This window comes from Rhinolophus sinicus, chromosome 17 (genome assembly GCF_057876585.1).
Source record: "Rhinolophus sinicus isolate RSI-liver-muscle chromosome 17, RSI-T2T, whole genome shotgun sequence".
Taxonomy (NCBI): domain Eukaryota; kingdom Metazoa; phylum Chordata; class Mammalia; order Chiroptera; family Rhinolophidae; genus Rhinolophus; species Rhinolophus sinicus.
In genome coordinates this window covers 30,348,658-30,367,893 of record NC_142517.1, presented here as the reverse complement: position 1 = coordinate 30,367,893, position 19,236 = coordinate 30,348,658, and the positions used below count along the sequence as shown (strand labels likewise).

Sequence of the window (19,236 nt, the reverse complement as noted above, 5' to 3'; positions counted from 1 at the left end):
TTATGGCATCATTTAATTTGTTTTTGTAGTTTTCATACATCCTAGACACTGGTAGTTTGATCCAAAGCAGCACTGTTCAATGTCACTTTCTACAAGGGATAAACATTTTCTGTCTGTACTGTCCAATAGAATAGCTATGAGCCACATGTGACAAGTGAGCACTTGAAATAACTGAGGAACTGAATCTTCCAGCCTCCCTTGCAGCTGTGAACTAAGGTTTAATGGCTAGGAAGTAGAAGGAAGTGATGGACTCAACCTTTGGATCGTGCCTCTAAATGGAAGGGAGTTAGCTTTCACTCTCCCTTCTTTAGACACTCCTCCTGGCATGTGAATGTAGTGGGAGTCTTTTCCACCATAAGCATGCAGCATGGAATGTTCCAGAGATGACAGAGCAACAAGATAGAATGAACCTGGATCCCTGATACCATATTAGCCCCAGACTGCTTATGTTTAAACTATTATGGGAGAGTTAAACTTCTATCTTACTTAAGCCACTGTTAATTTTGATTTTATTACATAGCAAACAGATTCACTAACTAATCCATATCCTATTTAACCCATCACACAATTCTACAAAGGAAAAAAGGACTCTTACCATACAGGAGAACCAGTTCCCTGAGTGTCACGCATCCTTCCTCCTCAACCTGTTGGCTGTGTCTTCAACTACCTAATGAACAAAATACCAACAGTTGCTGACAGGCATTGCACATGGATGAGCTCAGGAAGGGATTCGCCGTCACAAGGCCAGCGCTGCCACTGTCGAGCACCTATTTTGCAGCAAGGTAGCAAACCCTAGCACCAGGACAGTACCCTACCTCGAGGGTACTGACGGCCAGCTGCCTATATGCAGGCTGATTCTACCTGACCCCTTTCATCATGTAGACTGTAGAATAGGTATTTAATTCTGCATTTGAATAGGCTTACCCTACTCCTCATTCTCTGCCAGCACTAACGTCTGTGTACTTACTGAACATCCTAGACTCCACCATTCTTTCTTAGTCAGTATTGCCTCCAAAGAGGAATTTATTTAATGGCAAAAGAAAAAGCAAAAAACGGAAGCAGTGGTGTAGTGCCCGTACTGTTCTCATCACGTACTCTGGCTGCAGAACCAAAGAATTACAAACCACTTGACTTGCAAAGGAATTTTTACACCCAATTATCAGTTATTTTCTTATTTCTGGAAAATACACCTAAAAAGCTTAACCAACACTTATCAAGTGACTATTAATTACACCTATTTTGTTTAGAAATACCTTATTTTTCAAGCTAAAATTGGACACAACTCCATAAAATTGGAAATTTCACATTATGATTTTTACTATTGACTACAGACAATATTGACACCAAATTTCAATATTTCATAGTCTCAGAGGACCTTCAAACACTAACAGATGGACAAACAGATGGATACTAATATGGCATGATATGTGTGGATACTAGATATGTACGTAGATTATCTGTATAAAATATATATATTTTACTATATATATGTATATCTGTGTGTATATACATGTACATGTATATACCATGTTTCCCCGAAAATAAGACCTAGCCAGACCATCAGCTCTAATGTGTCTTTTGGTGCAAAAATTAATTAAGAACCAGTCTTATTTTAATATAAGACCGGGTCTTATATAATATAAGACCGGGTTCAATATAATATAATACTGGGTCTTTTATTAATTTTTGCTCCAAAAGACACATTAGAGCTGATGGTTCAACTTGGTCTTATTTTTGGGGAAACACGTGTGTGTGTGTATATATATATATATATATATATATATATATATATATATATGCACATATATATATATATATGCAATTTCATTTGATGGCTGAAAAATGGTGAAGTTTGTAATTATGCATTTGACAGAATTAGAACAGTAAATTACCATCTGCAAAAGAACTAATCTTAGTTGAATAAAATTTTTAATTTGGGGCATTATTATGATTGCATTTGGGTAACACTTATCATAATTATAGTTTCTAAGAGTACAGTTTAGTCTATTTTGTGCAAATTAACACCAAAAAAAAAGGTGTTGGATTTCTAGTAAAGCAGATCTAAAGAAAGTATTTCAGTGATTGCTGTTAAATGCATTACTTCTATAAAATTCAAAACATATTTCTGTTAGTTAATATAGTTCTAATTGGTATATTTTAGGAAAAAAATAAATAATCACAGAATTGTTTAATGACAGCCAGCAGTAGACTTTGTTGCAAGTAAAAATAAATATGGAGGGTGGCTGGTTAGCCCAGTTGGTTAGAGAGTGGTGCTGATAACACCAAGGTTGCCAGTTCTATCCCCGCATAGGCCACTGTGAACTGCACCCTCCTTAAAAAAAAAATTGTATACATATATACATTTATATATATATATATATATATATATATATATATATATATATATATATATATATATATGATAGATAGATAGATAGATAGATAGATAGATAGATAGATAGATAGATAGATAGATAGATTTGGAGTAAGCGACACTCTTGTGAAAAGTTAATGAAAATGGCCTTTTCCTGTGGGAGCTGCCGGGTTGAGGAGTGTGGCCTTCTCTCCCTGCCATGATGTGTGCTCACCCACGGATATTACTGTACTCTAAAAAGAGGGAATCATTTGGCAAAAATGCCACTTTACCTGCTGTGGGGACAGAGCCCCAATGAGCAGTTTCCAGGCTCTCAGCCTCACATAGAAAGGTGCTGGCTCAGATAGTAAATGGCCATCAACTGTGATTGCATGGCCATCAGCTGTGGCTAGTTGGCCGTCAGCTGTAACCAGTGAGCCATTGGCCACTAATATAACTGCTGTGGCTACGCTAGCAAAAAATGGGGGCTAGCAAGAAGATGGTGGCTGAACTAACAAGAGCGGATTGCAGAGAGGCAGATGCCGCCAGAGAGAATATAGTGATACGACTCCCCTACTTATGGCTCCGTGGGTGTTCCTTTTTGGCCTCACCATGTCCTGCGTTCTTATGTGGGGAGCGGGAGCAGAGACCCCGCCAGACGCCCCCAACGACACCTGCTGTTTTCAAAGCTCCCATTCGACCAGATATTGTGAACTTTGTTCACACTGACTTACGCAAAAACAACAGACAGCCCTGTACTGTCAGTGAATTAGCAGGTGGTCAAACCAGTGCTGAGTCATGGGGTCCTGGCAGAGTGTGGCTGGAATTCCCAGAGTTCAACGTGGTGGGACTCACGGTCTGGCACCTAGGGTGCTTTTTGGAACTATGTGTGCTGGAGGCCACATGTTTGCACCAACCAAAACCTGTCCCCGTTGGCACCGCAGAATGAACCCAACACAGACGCCATATGCCACCTGCTTTGTCCTGGCTGCCTTGGCCTTACCAGCGCTGGTCATGTCTAAAGGTCATCGTATTGAGGAAGTTCCTGAACTTCCTTTGAAAATAAAGCTGAAGGCTACAAGAAGATCAAGGAGGCTGTTTTGCTTCTTAAGAAGCTTAAGGCCTGGAATGATAGAATAAAGGTCTACGCCTCTCAGTGAGTGAGAACTGGCAAGGGCAAAATGGGAAACCGTCGTCATATCCAGTGCAGGGAACCTCGCATCATCTATAATGAGGACAACGGTACCATCAAAGCCTTCGGAATTACTTTCATCCCTGGAATTACTCTGCTTTATGCAAGCAAACTGAACGTTTTGAAACTTGCTCCTGGTGGGCATGTGGGCCGTTTCTGCCCCTGGACTGAAAGTGCTTTTCCCAAGTTAGATGATCTGTATGGCAGTTGGCATAAAGCTGCCTCCCTCACGAGTAACTACAACCTTCCCACACACGAGATGCTCAGCACAGACCTTAGCAGAACCTTGAAAAGCCCAGAGATGCAAAGAGCCCTCCAAGCACCACGCAAGAAGATTTATCACAGCGTTCTGAAGAAGAATCCACTGAAAAACCTCGTAATTACATTGAAGCTAAACCCACATCAAAAACCGTGCACCAGAACACAATTCTTCACCAGGCCAAGAAGCAGAAGTTCTGGGTGGATAAAGCAGCAGCAGTGCTAGAAGCCAAAGCAGTTGAGAAGGGGATTCCAGGCAAGAAGCCAGCGGTAGGGAAGAAAGGAAAGAAGGCTGTTGGCGTTACGAAGCAGAAGAAGCCTTTGGTGGGAAAAAAGGCTACAGGTACCAAGAAACCAGCAGCTGAGACGAAGCCCACAGAATAGAAACCCACCACAGAAGAAAAGAAGCCTGCAGCATAAACTTTAATTAGTTTATTCCGTAAAGGTCAAATCACTTTGGACAGCTACGTTTGAATAAAAACCTGATCCAAGAGGCAGTGAGGAAAAACAAGTTAACGTACCTGATTCTTCTACCCGTCTAAACAAATGGTCAACAAAAAATAAAACACTAACTCACCCTCAATATACATTTCTTTTTTATGAAGATATAATAGATGTTTTTTCTTAGAAGTAAAAATAAAATTTTTAGCTTCCTCTTGTAATTCTGAAAAACATGAAACTGAGACATACAGCGAGATACAAGTACGGGAAAGTAACCACCAAGCTGAGAGAGGTAGAAACGAGAGAGAGCTGACTTCTAAGCAAATGGTATGTCTCAATTTGGTCACATCACATCTTGAGTACCCAAGGTTGACAGGGCACAGAGCTTTGTCATGGGCTTGCTACCTGGGTGAGATAAGGTGCCAGAGCCCCCATTTCCTGCCCATGGTCTTCTCTTTGATTTCAAAGGACCCTCCCACAGAAGGAATACTTCTTTTACAAGAGCCAGGGGATGAAAGAGACTAAGCCATGGAAGGAAAATTGTCATTTCTCCTGCTGTGCCACTTCATGATACATCTGAATTCAGAATAACCTGTTTCTAACAATAATATTATGCTTCACTCTCAATTGAAAAACACGTTAGATAGCAAAAGACACAAAGCTTTCCTTAAGGCTCCTTAATTAAAGAAAGATTCTCCAACACCAATGGCCTAAAATAGTTTGTTGTTTCCTCCTTCTGGGGTTTTACCCCTTGGTAAATGCACCATGTGAGATCCATGAAGGGGAAATGGTATACTTGTAAAGTAAGTCTATTATAAAAGAGGAGATGGGAAGGCAGAGAGAGGCAAGAGTCCTCTAACTCACACACGTCTCAGGCAGATTAATTAGAAGAAAGACTTCATACTGAAGCTGAGGAACTGGACATTGATTCCCTCAAAATTTTCCATGTGGGAGTATCCTTTGGAATGTTTTATGTACCTCTACGTGTACTTGTACCCCAGTTTGAAAATCACTGTTATTTCAGATGTGTTAGTGATGATTACATTTTCCAGTTACTTCATGGGTTGTAGAACACGTAAAGGATATTCTGGCAGAAGTGGAGGAGTAAGCATGGTCTAGGAAATCCTCGGCTAACAGCTGTATGATCCTATAACATTGCCTCCTGATCAATACGGGAACTCCATTTGTATCATCTCCTATTGGGCAGGGGTGGCTGCAATTCTGTGTGGGAGAGATGCACCACACAGATAGGAAAGCTTCAGCTGTATGAGATGGGGGGGCGGGCATTGTGCAGTAGACAGTTTCTGGAGTACTGTTCAGTTCACAACCCTTTATGCTTCTTTGGAAACTTCCATTGATACACAGAGTTGGCATCCAGCAGTCATGTCTGTAATAAACCTGTCCCCCCAAGAAGAGATCATTGATTCTGGGACTGACACCCAGCCTAAGCTGAGCCAGTCAGATCTTCCAAGGAATTTGAAATTTCGGACTAAAAGTCACCCAGACCATGAATTGTTAGAGCTGAATCACCTTAATGGCAGCATTCTCGAAAGATCTCCTGTTCCTTGAAGCTTCCTGATTTCTGACACTCCACAGGCTTAGGTTTTCAGCAGTTCCTTGTATTTCATGCACTAATACGGCATCCTTATAGTACCATCTTTAAATTTAGTAGTGCCACATAAATAAGTAGATCAATGAAACAGAACGGATTCCAGAAATAGACCCAAATACATATGAAAATTTAATATATGATATTGGTAATACATATTTCAAAACTTAGTAAAGAATAGTTCAACAGATGAAGTTGAGACCTCATTCCTTTTACAAAAATAAATTTAGAGAGCAAACATCTCAATGAAAAATATTCCATAAATTATGCCAGGAGGATTTTCCTGGTCTGTCTTCTTCCAAGATTTAACTCAAGGTGTGATCTGGGAGGATGTCCTTCCTGGAGATATACGACGTTTGCAGCTGACTTCACACTGGGTGCAGATTAAGGGCCTTCCCAGGCCCCTTATTTTAAGGGTTGACGTTCATAAGCTGTTGCTTTGAAGAACTGAGACATTTTTTGGCAATGCGATTACCCCAGAAGTTACACAACTTCAGGTGTACTGTGGGAACCACAGGCAAATACTTCACTCAGACGTAATTTTTAATGTATACGCTTGTCACTTACTTACTGGCTTCTCCATCTGTCTCTCTCTTCAAGAGGCACTCTTACTCTGATCTTTGCTGTTGAGTTTGCTCTTAATTTCTAGTTGGAGATTCTGAGAAGGACGTACTACAAAAAAGGTTAGGACACAGTCTTTTGTAAGGCTACTGCTTTACAGCCACCAATATTTAAAATAGCTTTCGTCTGGAACATACGCATAGAAGCAGTTGGCTTTTTCAAGCTCCAAAATAGAGTGCCAGAACTTGGACTGCCGGCTGCAACAGAAAGCACCTTCCTGCATCTCCAGGGTGAGTCACATTCAGGTCTGATTATTAATTTGGAGGGTGAGGGGAGGAGATACTACTTTATAGATGGTGTTGTGTTCGTCCAGGCACAGATACCTGTTTACCTGTCTTTTTGTGATGCTAGCAGCCACTGATGTTCAATGCTTAGATTCAATAATTCATTGGGGACTGTCAAAAACGTTGATATTCAGTTCTACTCTTTCTTCTTCGGTCATTTGATGGACTACTTCCGTAAAGAGAAGCTTCACATCATCTACTCTTTGCTTATCTAGTGTTACAGTTTATATAAGAAAGGCAGGATACATGTCTGTTTTCTTTTATTTACCAGTTTTCAAAACAAAGCGTTGGTTCCCTAGCATCCTCCAGTGACGACCAATTTTTGTATTGGGATGAAATTACGGATTTCAATATATTTGACAAGTTCTGATCCACTGCAGTTATTCCCCTTAGAGATACTCATCGTTAGTCAGTAGGAGCCAATAACAACGCCACCAACGTGATCACTGGAAAATGTTACACATTATTTTGCATATGCCCTCCCATTCTTGCCCCACTTTTTTGCAACTGAACTATGAGGTCAGACAATTAAGTTCACGAACTCATCCTAGAAAAAGTGCTATACACCCCATGGCTGAATATCACTACAGTCACCTTCGAAGTACTCCCCTTGGGAAGCCATGCACTGACGCCAGTGCCTAGTCCATCCTTCAAAGCAATTTTGGAACTCTTTTTCTGGAATGACTATCAGAAGCATTTTGCCCTTTGACCTAAGATCTCTAAGCCAGCAGAGCATAAGGTTATGGGAATAAGAAGTAAAAGTTTTGCTAGTGGGTGACTAGGGGTAATAGTGAGTAGGGCCACACGCATTTCCACCCCTACACTCATGAATCCTAGCTTTGGGAGAAACAGCAACACATGCTGGATGCTGATTTAGAGCATACACAGCCTTCTGGAAAAATGTGGCTCAGTCCTGCAAGGCACTGCCACCTAGTTGATGCTGTAACTGAGTCTTCAAAAGGCCATCCCACCATCCCACCAAGCCAGCTGCTTCAGGATGGTGGGGAACACAGAAAGCCAGTGAATTCCACAAACATGGGCCGATTGCCACACTTCTTTTGCTGTGAGGTTAGTTCCTTGGTCAGAAACAATGCTGCGTAGAATACCCCGCAGGTAAGTAAATAAGGCACTCTGTAAGTCCACAGACGGTAGTTTTGGCAGAAGCACTGCGTGCATGGAAGGCATATCTGTACCCAGGGAAAGGATCTATTCCAGTGAGAACAAAATGCTGCCCTTTCCATGACGGAAGCTGCAGTGAACGTAATGAGCTTGCTAACAGGGAGCTGACTGACCATCCTGGGGAAGAGGGTCCTATTTAGGTCCAGTGTGGGTCTCCTCCGCTGGCAGGTTGGGTACTCAGCGGTGGCCATAGCCAAGTCAGCCTCGAAGAGCAGAAGTTTATGTTGTTGAGCCCATGCATCTTCCATCCATGCCACCAGGGCCACTGTGTTCAAGAGCCCACTGGGTGATGACAGGGCTGGCTGGGAGAGAGGCTGACTGGTATCCCCAGAAAGGGTCATCCTATTTACTTGATTATCAAAATCCTCTTCTACTGAGGTCACCCTTTGGTGAGCATTCACATGGGATTCAAATGTCTTCATGTTTTTTGCCTACTCAGAGAAATCTATCTGCATACCTCTTCCCCAAATTTCCTTGTCACCAATGTTCCAATCATGTCCTTCCTAAATCTCTGACGATTGAGCAAAACCATGGGCCGCAGACCATGAATCAGTATATAATCACAGGTGTGGCCATTTCTTTTTCCAACGAAAGTGAACAACTGGGTGCAATGCTGAAGTTCTGCCCACAGGGAGGGTTTCCCTTAACCTGCAGGGATGTCCCAGAAAGGGGCTGCAGCACTGCTGCTGTCAACTCTCAGGTGGTGCCTGCATATTGTGCAGCACCATCTGTAAACCAGTCCCAAATCTACTCTTCCTCTGCCAGCTGACCGACTGTAGGGAACTCCCCGGGAGGTCACAGGTGCAGGCTGGAAGAAAGAAGGTAGCATAGCAGACGTGGGGAGCATGGGTGTTTGGGCCATTTCTTCCTGTAACTTGTGCCTTCAGGGCTCACTTGGGTCGGATCACATGTTTACCACTTCCTTTTGATGATGGAGTGCTGCTGTGCACACAGAACTTGACCGCTTCGTGGGTCAGATAACACCCCAGCTCACGATGGGCTGCTCAGATCACATGGTAACTTGGGAGCTCAAGTCAAGCATTCAGACCATACTAAGGCCCAGTGGCAGGCCAAGAGCTTTCCTCTCAAAAGGAGAGCCATCACCTACAGAGGATGGCAGGGTTTTGCTCCCAAATCCTAAACGCCTACGCTGTGGTACACCTCTAGGGGCCTTGCCAAAGTCTCCAAATAGCACCCTACCGGCCACTTCCAATACCATTGGATCTGCTGGATCAATGGCCCAAGCAGCAAAGCAGCTTGCACAGGAATCTGGACCTATTGCAGAGTCTTCTCTTTTCTGGGTCCCACTCAAAACTAGCAGCTTTTCACGTAAGCAAATAAATGGGCCAGAGGAACTCACCTAAATGAGGAATATGTTGCCTCTGAAATCCAAAGAGACCCACCAGGCATTGCAACTCTGTTGGTTTTAGGATGGGCCAAAGGCAACAACCTAACCTTTATATTAGAAGGAATACCTTGACATGCCCCATACTACTAGACCCCCACAAACGTCACTGACTTTAGAAGCCCCTGTATTGTTGTCAGATTTATTTCCCAATTAATCTCTGCTAAGTGAGCCCGTATCGATAAATTTGGCCGGATCCAACTTTGTTTCTTCCACCATTACCCCTCACCTCAATACCCACTCCTACCCACGTCCTCTAGATCTCTGTCTGTAGCAATGCGAAAACTCAATTAGTTCTTTTGGAGTGTAGCATACCTCCCTGTGGGTCACACACTTCGCACCACACTTCCAGGAGCCTGCTGGGACTGGAGTCTAATTATAGGTCTAGAAGCAGAGAGGGGTAGAGGGGATGACAACCAGCATTCTCGCATGGCAACAGCCTCAGGGGAGGCCAGCAGTTTTCTGACAAGACAGGGTTAATCCCCTCAGATAGGGGTAGAGAACCACTTTACTGGGGATCAGGAGACTGCTTCCATTGCGGTGTGGAGGCTTCTTCCACTGGCAAAGACGACTCATCAGAATTTAGGGGCTCAATGTCTCCAGCTTCGTCAGGGTCTTCACATATGTTCCCATTACAGTTTACAAGATCCCCTTCTTTCCCAATCAACACCCTCACTTTAACAATAGACACCCTGCTGTGGCTGGGACTTTAACTTGTGTTATGATTCAGCCACTCACAGGATGACATTCTGCATTTGATTTTCAGCCTCTCAGCCCAGCAGCTACAGGGGATTAGGGTTCTTCAGGCACATATAGAAGTTTGTGGATTCCTTATGTGGTGCCTGTGCTGGGAATCTGAATCCCTGAGCTCCAAGTTTCCTTCACTATTTTGTCCAGCAACATTAGGAGCAACCAGCCAACCTCATTATATTTGTCAGATTTCCAAAAATGTTGAAAAGGATCATATACAGTCACCCAGCTCCTTGCTTCTTCTAACTGGTTGACTGGGCGTGTCCAGTGCAGACAATGTGTGTATCATGCCAGGACTCTCAGTGCTCTCTCCACTACTGAAATACAGTTAGTAGTGTCTTTTAATCTAATCGGATTAGAAAGGCAATTCCAGAAACCCCAGAACTAATTCAGAAAACTCACCCTTCACACTCTGTTCCTCTAGAATCACTCTCAATACCAAAGTCTCTACTAGCCTGGGTTCTCCAGTGGAATAGAACCAATGGGTACATCACGGCCCAGTCAAATGGACACATAAAACTAACCCCCATATCTACTGCTGCTTAACAAATTATTCCAAAACTTAGCAGCTAAAACAGCAAACATTTATCCTGCTGTGGGTCAGGAATCAGGTATAGCTGAGAGTCTCTTAGGAAGCAGCAATTAAAGCTACAATTATCCCAGGGCTTGAGAGGGGATGGAGGTGCTCCCAGCTCACTCATGTAGCTGTTTTCAAGTCTCAGGTCCTAAGTGGCTGTTGACCAGAGATCACATTCTTTCCCATGGCATCTCCATAGGGCTACTCACAATGTGGCTGCTTGCACCCCCAAGAGCAGGGCTTAGAGAGAAAGAGAACAAGAGAGAATCCAGTTTTTTGTACCCCAATTTTGGAAGTAACATGACATCACTTTTACCCTATTCTATTGATGAGAAGGAAGTCTTTAAAATCTAGCCCACACTCATTTACATACATGTAGAAATCCGGTTGTAGCTCTCAAATAGCTTGGGGGCAGGAGGGCAGAAGAGGACTTGGAAAGCCACGTAGCAGGCGACAGTATAGTTTTCTCCTAGAAGGGCAGTGGAATTTTAATGTGGGGGGAGGCAAGGTGGAGCAGAGATGCAGGGGAAGGAATGGTGGTGATAAGAAGGGCTTTTCACGCTTTCATTTTATTTGTATTGTTTGAATTTTACCAGAATGAATTAAAGTATTATATGTGTAATTGAAAAAAATACGAATCCAGAAAAATCCTCACTGGAGTCCATAAAACATACTCATGTGTTGTACCAGAAAAAAAAATTTTTTTAAAGAATGAAAATGGCCTATCACGGAAATGTTCTTTTATTGAAAGAAAATTCTTAAGAATATCTATCGCGTATATTAGGGGCTACATGAGAAGGTAAAAAAAGTCAGTGACCTTCTCAGTTAGAATTGATTCTTCTAGGTTTAATGGGGCTCTAGTAGTGGCTTTTAATGTTTTCTTTATTAGATAACGGCTGGAAGTACCTACTCAGGCTGTCAGTGGGAACTAGGGGGCAAAGGGCAGGAGTTAAATGGAGAACCTCCTTTATATGCTAATTTTTGAGAAAAAAAGTTTTTTGCATACTCCCGAAATGAACTATAATTTTTCACTGAGAGACCAGGAGGCTCTTGGGAAATAAAATTTGGTAACAATAATAAAGCCATGTAACACCTTTTGAATAGGCAATGTGCCAGGCTCTGTGCTAAATACTTTACACGCATTATCTCATTTAGTCCTGACACCCCAATGCAAAAGGCACTGTAATAGCCCCATTTTTCAGAGTAGGAGAGGTGAGGTAAATGGCTCAAGGTCACACAGCAGTAAGTGGTTCCACCCTGATTCAAACAGAGGTCTGAGGCTAGGTCCTTTCTGTCCCTAGTGCCCATGAGAAAGGAGTCCTGCCAGCAGGAAGCCACTCTCTGACCTCTAGAACAGGAGCAGACTGTTCAGGATAGAAAGTGACGAGGAAACGCAATGCCCTCCATCTCCATCTGTCACTCTTCAAAGCACTTACCTGCCCAGGATTTGATCTCCAGGTCTGGCGCCTGCCTGCCTTCCTGCCACATCCCAAGTTGAAGGATTTGGTCTTACTCAGGTTCTAAGTCAGCACCCAAGAGGGCCGGCGCTGGAGTACAGGCACACTCAGAGAGAGCGCGGGTTTGGTCGCAGACCATGGCAATCAAGCGAGTCATAATCTTTTTGCTGGTGGAGGGTTTTGCCTTCAATTTGTTAAAAAAAAATCCAACATCTGTGAAGTGCAACAACGTGAAGTACAATAAAATGAGGTATGCCTGTACATACTTAATACTATTACAGTGAGAGATTCCTCAGGCACCAAATAAGGAAATGAATGTTTTCTTCTATCAAGGTCCCCCCAACCAAGACCAACAGGAAAAAAGGGGGGCCTCACACGAATAAATCAAACATGTTTTATCCACTAGAGGGGGGTGCCTATTAAGCAGGATAAAAAGTATATTGAATACATTTACAGTATAATTGCCTCGTTTTACAACTGAGAAATCCAAGAGCCAGAAAGGAAAGTGATGCATTTGTGGACTTTCTACCGAGGGTGTAGCTGGGAGTAGAGAGGCCACATCTCCTGGCTCCTCACTTAGTTCTCTTTTTCATCAAGTGTCAGAAGAAGGCCTTAGGTCTTTCTGGCTGAGATAAGTGGTAGAATTAACAAAAGTGCCAGCTCCAGGGCAAAAAAAAACTACAGGTGAGCAGGCTGGGGTTGGAAACACAAAGAAAAACAGGAAATCATTTAGGAGCTGGAGGATCAGAACAAAGGCACCTCATCAAAGCCAGAAACACAAAAGAGGATCATTCATTGTAACCAGGTCATACCCTGCCTGCCAGGGCCAGGGCACAGTGCGAAAGAATGAAAGTATTACCAGCTGACACAGGCTGAAAAGCTACAGGGCAGTTAGAAAGAAATGCACTCACTAGGAAGGGCTTAAATGAAGAGAGCCAAGTCTTGGAGATTTCCCAGGCCTGGGGAAAGGAACAGACGAGGAGTGAGTCAAGGGAGGAGCAAGCCTCTTATGGAAACATGTCTAGGGCTCTGTCCAGGGCCAAGGTCAACTTAAGGTCATTGCTGGGTCAGAGCTACAGCTAGGATGGTAACCCATATGGGGTTTCCAGGGACTCTGAGGGAAAAGCTTTGGCGGGGGATACAGCAGGGATTAAAAACGAAAAGGCCTACAGTAGCTAGAGGGATAATACAAGTAAATGAAGTGAGCTTTCCATCCCTTTCCATCCCTCTCCAAAATAGTAATAATAATAACTACTGACTTGAAGAAAGATGGATTTCTAGGTTGCCACTAATTCGAGCCTCATATCATAGTTGATAGCATACTTGGGAGTGGTGGAAACTGGCAGAAAGCAGCTGCTGCTCAGTTTCGGCAAAAGTCTAAGCTGCCAGAATGCAGACTCAATATTGCTAGCTTTCCAATTTCCCAAGAGACCCTAGAAATTTAGACTTTTGTGTGTAACCTCCTGAGTTGTAACTGTTGGCAACACATTCAAGTATTTTAAACTTGTGTGGACCAGGCAAGACGTGTGGCCACGTGGAGCACCACAGTCTGCAGGTTCTAGCTTAGAGCAACGGCGTGTGCATGGGGTGGGGGTTACATTTATTTCCAAGAATCACAGGAAACAGGCTCTGCTTCCCTAAGAGCCCTGAGGCAGATCTCCTCCAGCTTGGATGAAAGTTAATGCAGGTACAATTCTCTTATCTCCATTGAAATCCTTATCCTCTGTCACCAGGCAGCTTTTGGAATTCAAGGTTTTCAGATTTTTCCCTTTCAGAACTATGGGGCCCAGGCCATGCAGCACGTCTAGAGAACTCGGAGGCAGTGCCCTATTAACAAACATCAATTATTTTCTGCAGCAAATCATATAAATATTCAGAAATTAAGTGAGATAAATAATATAAATAATCTCACATAAATTCTAGTCAAGTTTTGCCACCAAATAAGATCATAGTTGTAGTTGTAAACTTATGAAAGAATTTTATTTTAAAAATTGTTGGGATTTCAGTACTGACAGGAGATTGTGGACCTATTACAATGGGGAGGTACAACGAATGAGTAATGGGTACATACTCCATTAATTTATCAACTTCTATAGAATTTATGCCTGATTATAGCCTTCAGAAAATGCTTTTGTATCTGGGCTAACTTGGGACATGCCTGCTATCTCAACTTTGCCCTCAGGGGAGAGGCAGTGCTTTACCCTTTACTAAGACCTGGGACAGGTCCTTCCCTTAATCCCCCCAGCATAGCTGCCAAGGGCAGGTAGGGATGGTTCACATACATAGGTAGTCACTTCCAACTGCTCTTAGAAGTGGCATCTGAGAGATGCCACCCTCCAGGGGGACCCTGCCTTGACTGCCTCCCTGCTCAGCTCCCAACTATCTTGATGCCTCAAGGTTCACGCCTAATTCTCAATGAGGACCCAAACCAGGAAAAAGTTCTTCTTTCTAGTTCCAGCCCCTTCTCCTTCCTCAGGTTTTGCAACTCAGTAATTTATAACTACTATTCCGATGGATTATTGCCAGTGGAATTATGTTTCCCTTCGAAAGAATCCTGACCCTAACCCGAGGGCTATGGTTACCCTGAGCTCTACCCGCTCCCAACCTTTAGGACGATTATAACATAAGAGCAGCCAATATCAGCACATTCCAGGGATGGAATCTTAATGGCTGTATGTATCCACAATCCACTCTGTCCAAAACGGACCACGTCCAGGTCATTTCTTCAAAGTCCTAGAGAAAGATCAGGTGTGTGTATCTCTCCTGCACCTTCAGGGTTCTGCTCCTGAGTCTCTGTGTGCTACTTCACAAAGAACAACATACACACATCCCCAGTGATAAGAACAAAACAGAGCACAATCTAAATTCAAATATGGAAAATAATCCCTTGTCCTGTGGAAGACACAATTCGGCAGGGTCTTGGCTTTGCTAAATACCACTCTGTGGCAAGACACACCATATCACAAAATAAAGCACATGGATTAGCTTCTCAACCCAACCCTCTCTACTCTGGTAGCCGCAATTTCCCTCAGGAACAATACTCTTATGTCTCTAGAGATAGGTGCGTTCAAAACATCATACCCAAAGGCAGATGGAAGTCTCTCCTCCCGATGAAGGTTACTGTTGAAGATCTCCTGTTTCTGGACTACTGAAGGTTTACTCTCAACACATTGTGTGTGTGTGTGTGTGTGTGTGTGTGTGTGTACTATATTGTAATTCATAAATAATTTGTTGGGTGATAATGTGTGAATATCCTATTGCCCAATAATCCTCAAACAATCTTTCATATAATTTTAGCATCCATTGATGACCCTTGCCTAAATTATTACAATGGTGGTTGGAAAATGGTGATTTTTCTAATTCTGTAATTGTTTTCTATATTTAATAACTGGCAGGCTTTGAAAGAAGAAACCTCACCTCTATCACCACCTTTATTTTGAGTGTCGCTATGGACTCATGGGTTCTTTCCTGACTCAAGATAATGTAATCCATTACCATCATTATTCTCTTTGATGTTCAACTTATCACAGATTTGGCTAGCGGGAACAACGAAGCTAGCTCCTATATCCTTTCACATGTCCCCATTAACTTTGAGCACTTCCACACTTTTGTGCACAAGTGTTTCCAACTGACAGTGTGCTTCCCATATCCCAGACTTGGAATCAGCCATTTCTCCAAAGAACCTGGGTTCCTTTCAGGGGAGAATAGTATTTAGAAATTAGCATCTGCATACTAGGTATGCCCAATGTTACTGGAATGTTATTGTTTCTAGGCTTTTGCAGGAGACAGAGCTAGAAAATAAAAATTTTAAAGAACTATGAGTTGATACCACTATCTCCAATTCAAATCAAACCAAATTCTTAAAATCATGGTTCCTTCCTAAACTTCTCCTATTCCAACTGGTATCGCCGTTCTCCCACAGGGAGAGAAAAACCTCCTGGTTTCCAATAATTTTCTCTAACCTATAATACTTGCAAAATAATTTCAGAACTTCTTCACTGATATCATTAAAAAACCTACTAAGAAAATATCAGTATTTCTTTGCAATTCATTTTGTATTTAAAATGCATTCTAGTAAGGGAGTACTATGTTCCAAAGTTAGTTGAATTAGTTATTTTTTCTGTGTAGTTATGATAGCAATATAATAGTTTCATTAATTAGGTTAATTTGTGGCTATTTGTGTTCAATATTAGGGTTTGCTTTTTACATTTTTGTTGGTTTAATATGCAAAACATTTTCATGGTTCAAAAATCAAACTATATAAAGAGGTAAGCTCAGAGAAGTGGCACTCATTCATTTTCAACATTGTCATTAGTTTCTGATTTATCCTCCTTATATGTTTTTGTTTTTTTAAACAGTAAGCAAATGTATATCTAGCCTTAATTTCCCCTTTTCCATACAAAAACGTTTATAATATACTCTTTTATACCTTGCTCTTTTTCATCTACCATTCCTTGAAAACACTCCGTATCAGTTCGTAGAGATCTTTGCTGCATGGTATTCCATCGTTTGTACATACCATCATTTATTCAACTAGTTTTAGTTACATGGGAATTTAGGTTTTTCTCTATTTCTTCCATGAAAATTGATTTGTTTAAACTTTTATCCCTACTAGGGACAATTTCAAAAACTTTTATTTTCCGAGGAAATTATTTCAACTAGGTTTCTAAACGTATTTGCATTAAGTTATGCAACGTCATCTCCTAAATGTTTCAATTTTCCTTTTGTTTCAATACTTATATCTTCCTTGTCATTTCCTGTTTTGTATAGTTTCTCTTTTTTCTTTTCTTGATTAGATTAGCTGGTAATTTGTCTATTTTTTCCCCCCAAAGAACTATTTAGTTTACTTTTTCCAAAGATTCATTTACTAGTTCATTTATTTTTCCTTTTCCAACCATTAATTTCTGCTTTTTCAATCTTAATTAGTTATACCTCATTTTATTGTGCTTCACAATATTGCTCTTTACAGATACTGCATTTCTTTCAAATTGAAGGCTGTAGTGACTTTGTGTTGAGCAATCATTTTTCCAACAGTATTTGCTCTGCTCCTGTCTCTGTCTCATTTTGGTTATTCTTGTGATATTTCAAACTTTTCATTATTATATTTGCTGTGGTGATCTATGATCAGTGATCTTTGATGTTACTTTTCTCATTGTTTTGTGGTGCTGCCTTGAACCACGCCCATATAAGACTTGTGTGTGTTCTGACTGCTCCACAGACTGACCGTTCCCCTATCTCTCTCCCTCTCCTTGGGCCTCCCTATTCCCTGAGATACAACAATATTGAAATTAGGCCAATTAATAACCCTACAGTGTCCTCTAAGTGTTCAAGAGAAAGGAAGAGTCTCACGTTTCTTACCTTAAATCAAAAGCTAGAAATGATTAAGCTTAGTGAGGAAGACATGTTAAAAGCCAAGACAGGCTAAAAGCTAGGCCTTTTTCATCAAACAAATAGCCACGCTGTGAGTGCAAAGGAAAAGTTCTTGACCGAAATTAAAAGTGCTACTCCAGTGAACATACAAATAATAAAAAAGCAAAACAGCCTTTTTGCTGATAGGGAGAAAGTTTTAGTGATCTAGACAGAAGGTTAAACCAGCCAGAACATTCCCTTAAGCCGAAGCCTAACCCACAGCAAGGCCCTAACTTTTCTTCAATTCTATGAGGCTGAGAGAAGTAAGAAAGCTGCAGAAGACAGGTCTGAAGCTAGCAGAGGGTGGTTCCTGAGGTTTAAGGAAAGAAGCCATCTCTATAACATAAAAATGCAAAGTGAAGCAGCAAGTGATACAGAAGCTGCAGCAAGTTATCTAGAAGATCTGGATAATTAATGAAGGCCGCTACACCAAATAACAGATTTTCAATGTAGCAGGAAAAGCCTTATATTGAAAGAAGATGCCATCTAGGACTTTCATGGCTAGACAGAAGTCAATACCTGGCTTCAAAGCTTCAAAGGACAGGCTGACTCTCTTGTTAGGGGCTAATGCAGCTGGTGAAACAATGTTCATTTACCATTCTGAAAATCCTAGGGCTCCTAAGAATCACGCTAATACCACTCTGCCTGTGTCCTACAAATAGAACAACAAAGCCTAGAAGATAGCACAGCTGCTTACAACATGGTTTATTGGATATTTTAAACCCACTGTTGAGACCTACTGCTCAGAAAGAAAGATGACTTTAAAAATATCACTGCTCATTGACAATGCCCTTGGTCACCCAAGAGCTCTGATGGAGATGTACAATGAGATTAATGTTGCTTCCATGCCTGCTAACAACATCTATTCTATAGCACATGGATCAAGGAGTAATGTTGACTTCCAATTTTTATTATTTAACAAATACATTTCAAGTTCAGGTCATCTAACTTTTCCATGCAGCCTTTTCAACACTTCTAAATAGTAAACTTGGTTAACGGTTTGTTCAGTTGGTACAAATTCATAATGAATAATCCCTCTGATATCAAAAAAGGTTAGCAACATCATTGCAACAAGTTCGTGAACTGAATTGTCAGACCTTGTATGTTAATATACCAAAGAAAGGAAGGCTGAGGAGACTGTCCATTCATTACAAGTTGAACTGTGCCCTGCCCCCCCATTCATACTTGAGTCCTGACCCCCAGTATCTCCAAATGTGACTCTTCTTGGAGACAGGGAACTTTAAAGAGGTAATTAAGGTAAAATGAGGTTATTAGGGTGGGCCCTAATCCAATGTGGCTGGTGTCCTTTAAAAAAGAAGAGATTAGGACACAGACACACACAGAGGAAAGACCATGTAAGGACACAGGGAGAAGGCAGCCATCTATAAGCCAAGGAGAGAGGCCTCAGAAGGAACCGATCCTGCCAACACCTTTACCTTGAACTCCAACCTCTGAAACTGAGAGAGATACATTCAGTTGTTTAAGCTGCCCAGTGTGTGGCATTCTCTCACAGCAGCCCTAGAAAACTAATAAACCATCCAAACCAGTTAGACTATTTTTCTTGACTATTACTAAACTATGTCAAATATTTAAAAACTGTTTTGTAAAATACACGCTGAAATGTTTCAGCATTGTTTCCTCCTTTGCACATGTATGCATAAGTGAATTACTAGTCAATGTATTCATAGATTTAAGCATATG

General features: G+C 41.8%; 1 protein-coding gene and 1 pseudogene across 1 annotated transcript in view; one reads left to right on the top strand and one right to left on the bottom strand.

The window, feature by feature from the left end:
* Positions 1 to 19,236, bottom strand: part of NMD3 (NMD3 ribosome export adaptor) — a 95,711-nt gene that overhangs the window by 70,618 nt on the left and 5,857 nt on the right. The gene's annotated exons all lie outside the window — the stretch shown is intronic.
* On the top strand, positions 2,574 to 4,223 carry LOC109447515 (large ribosomal subunit protein uL4 pseudogene; annotated as a pseudogene).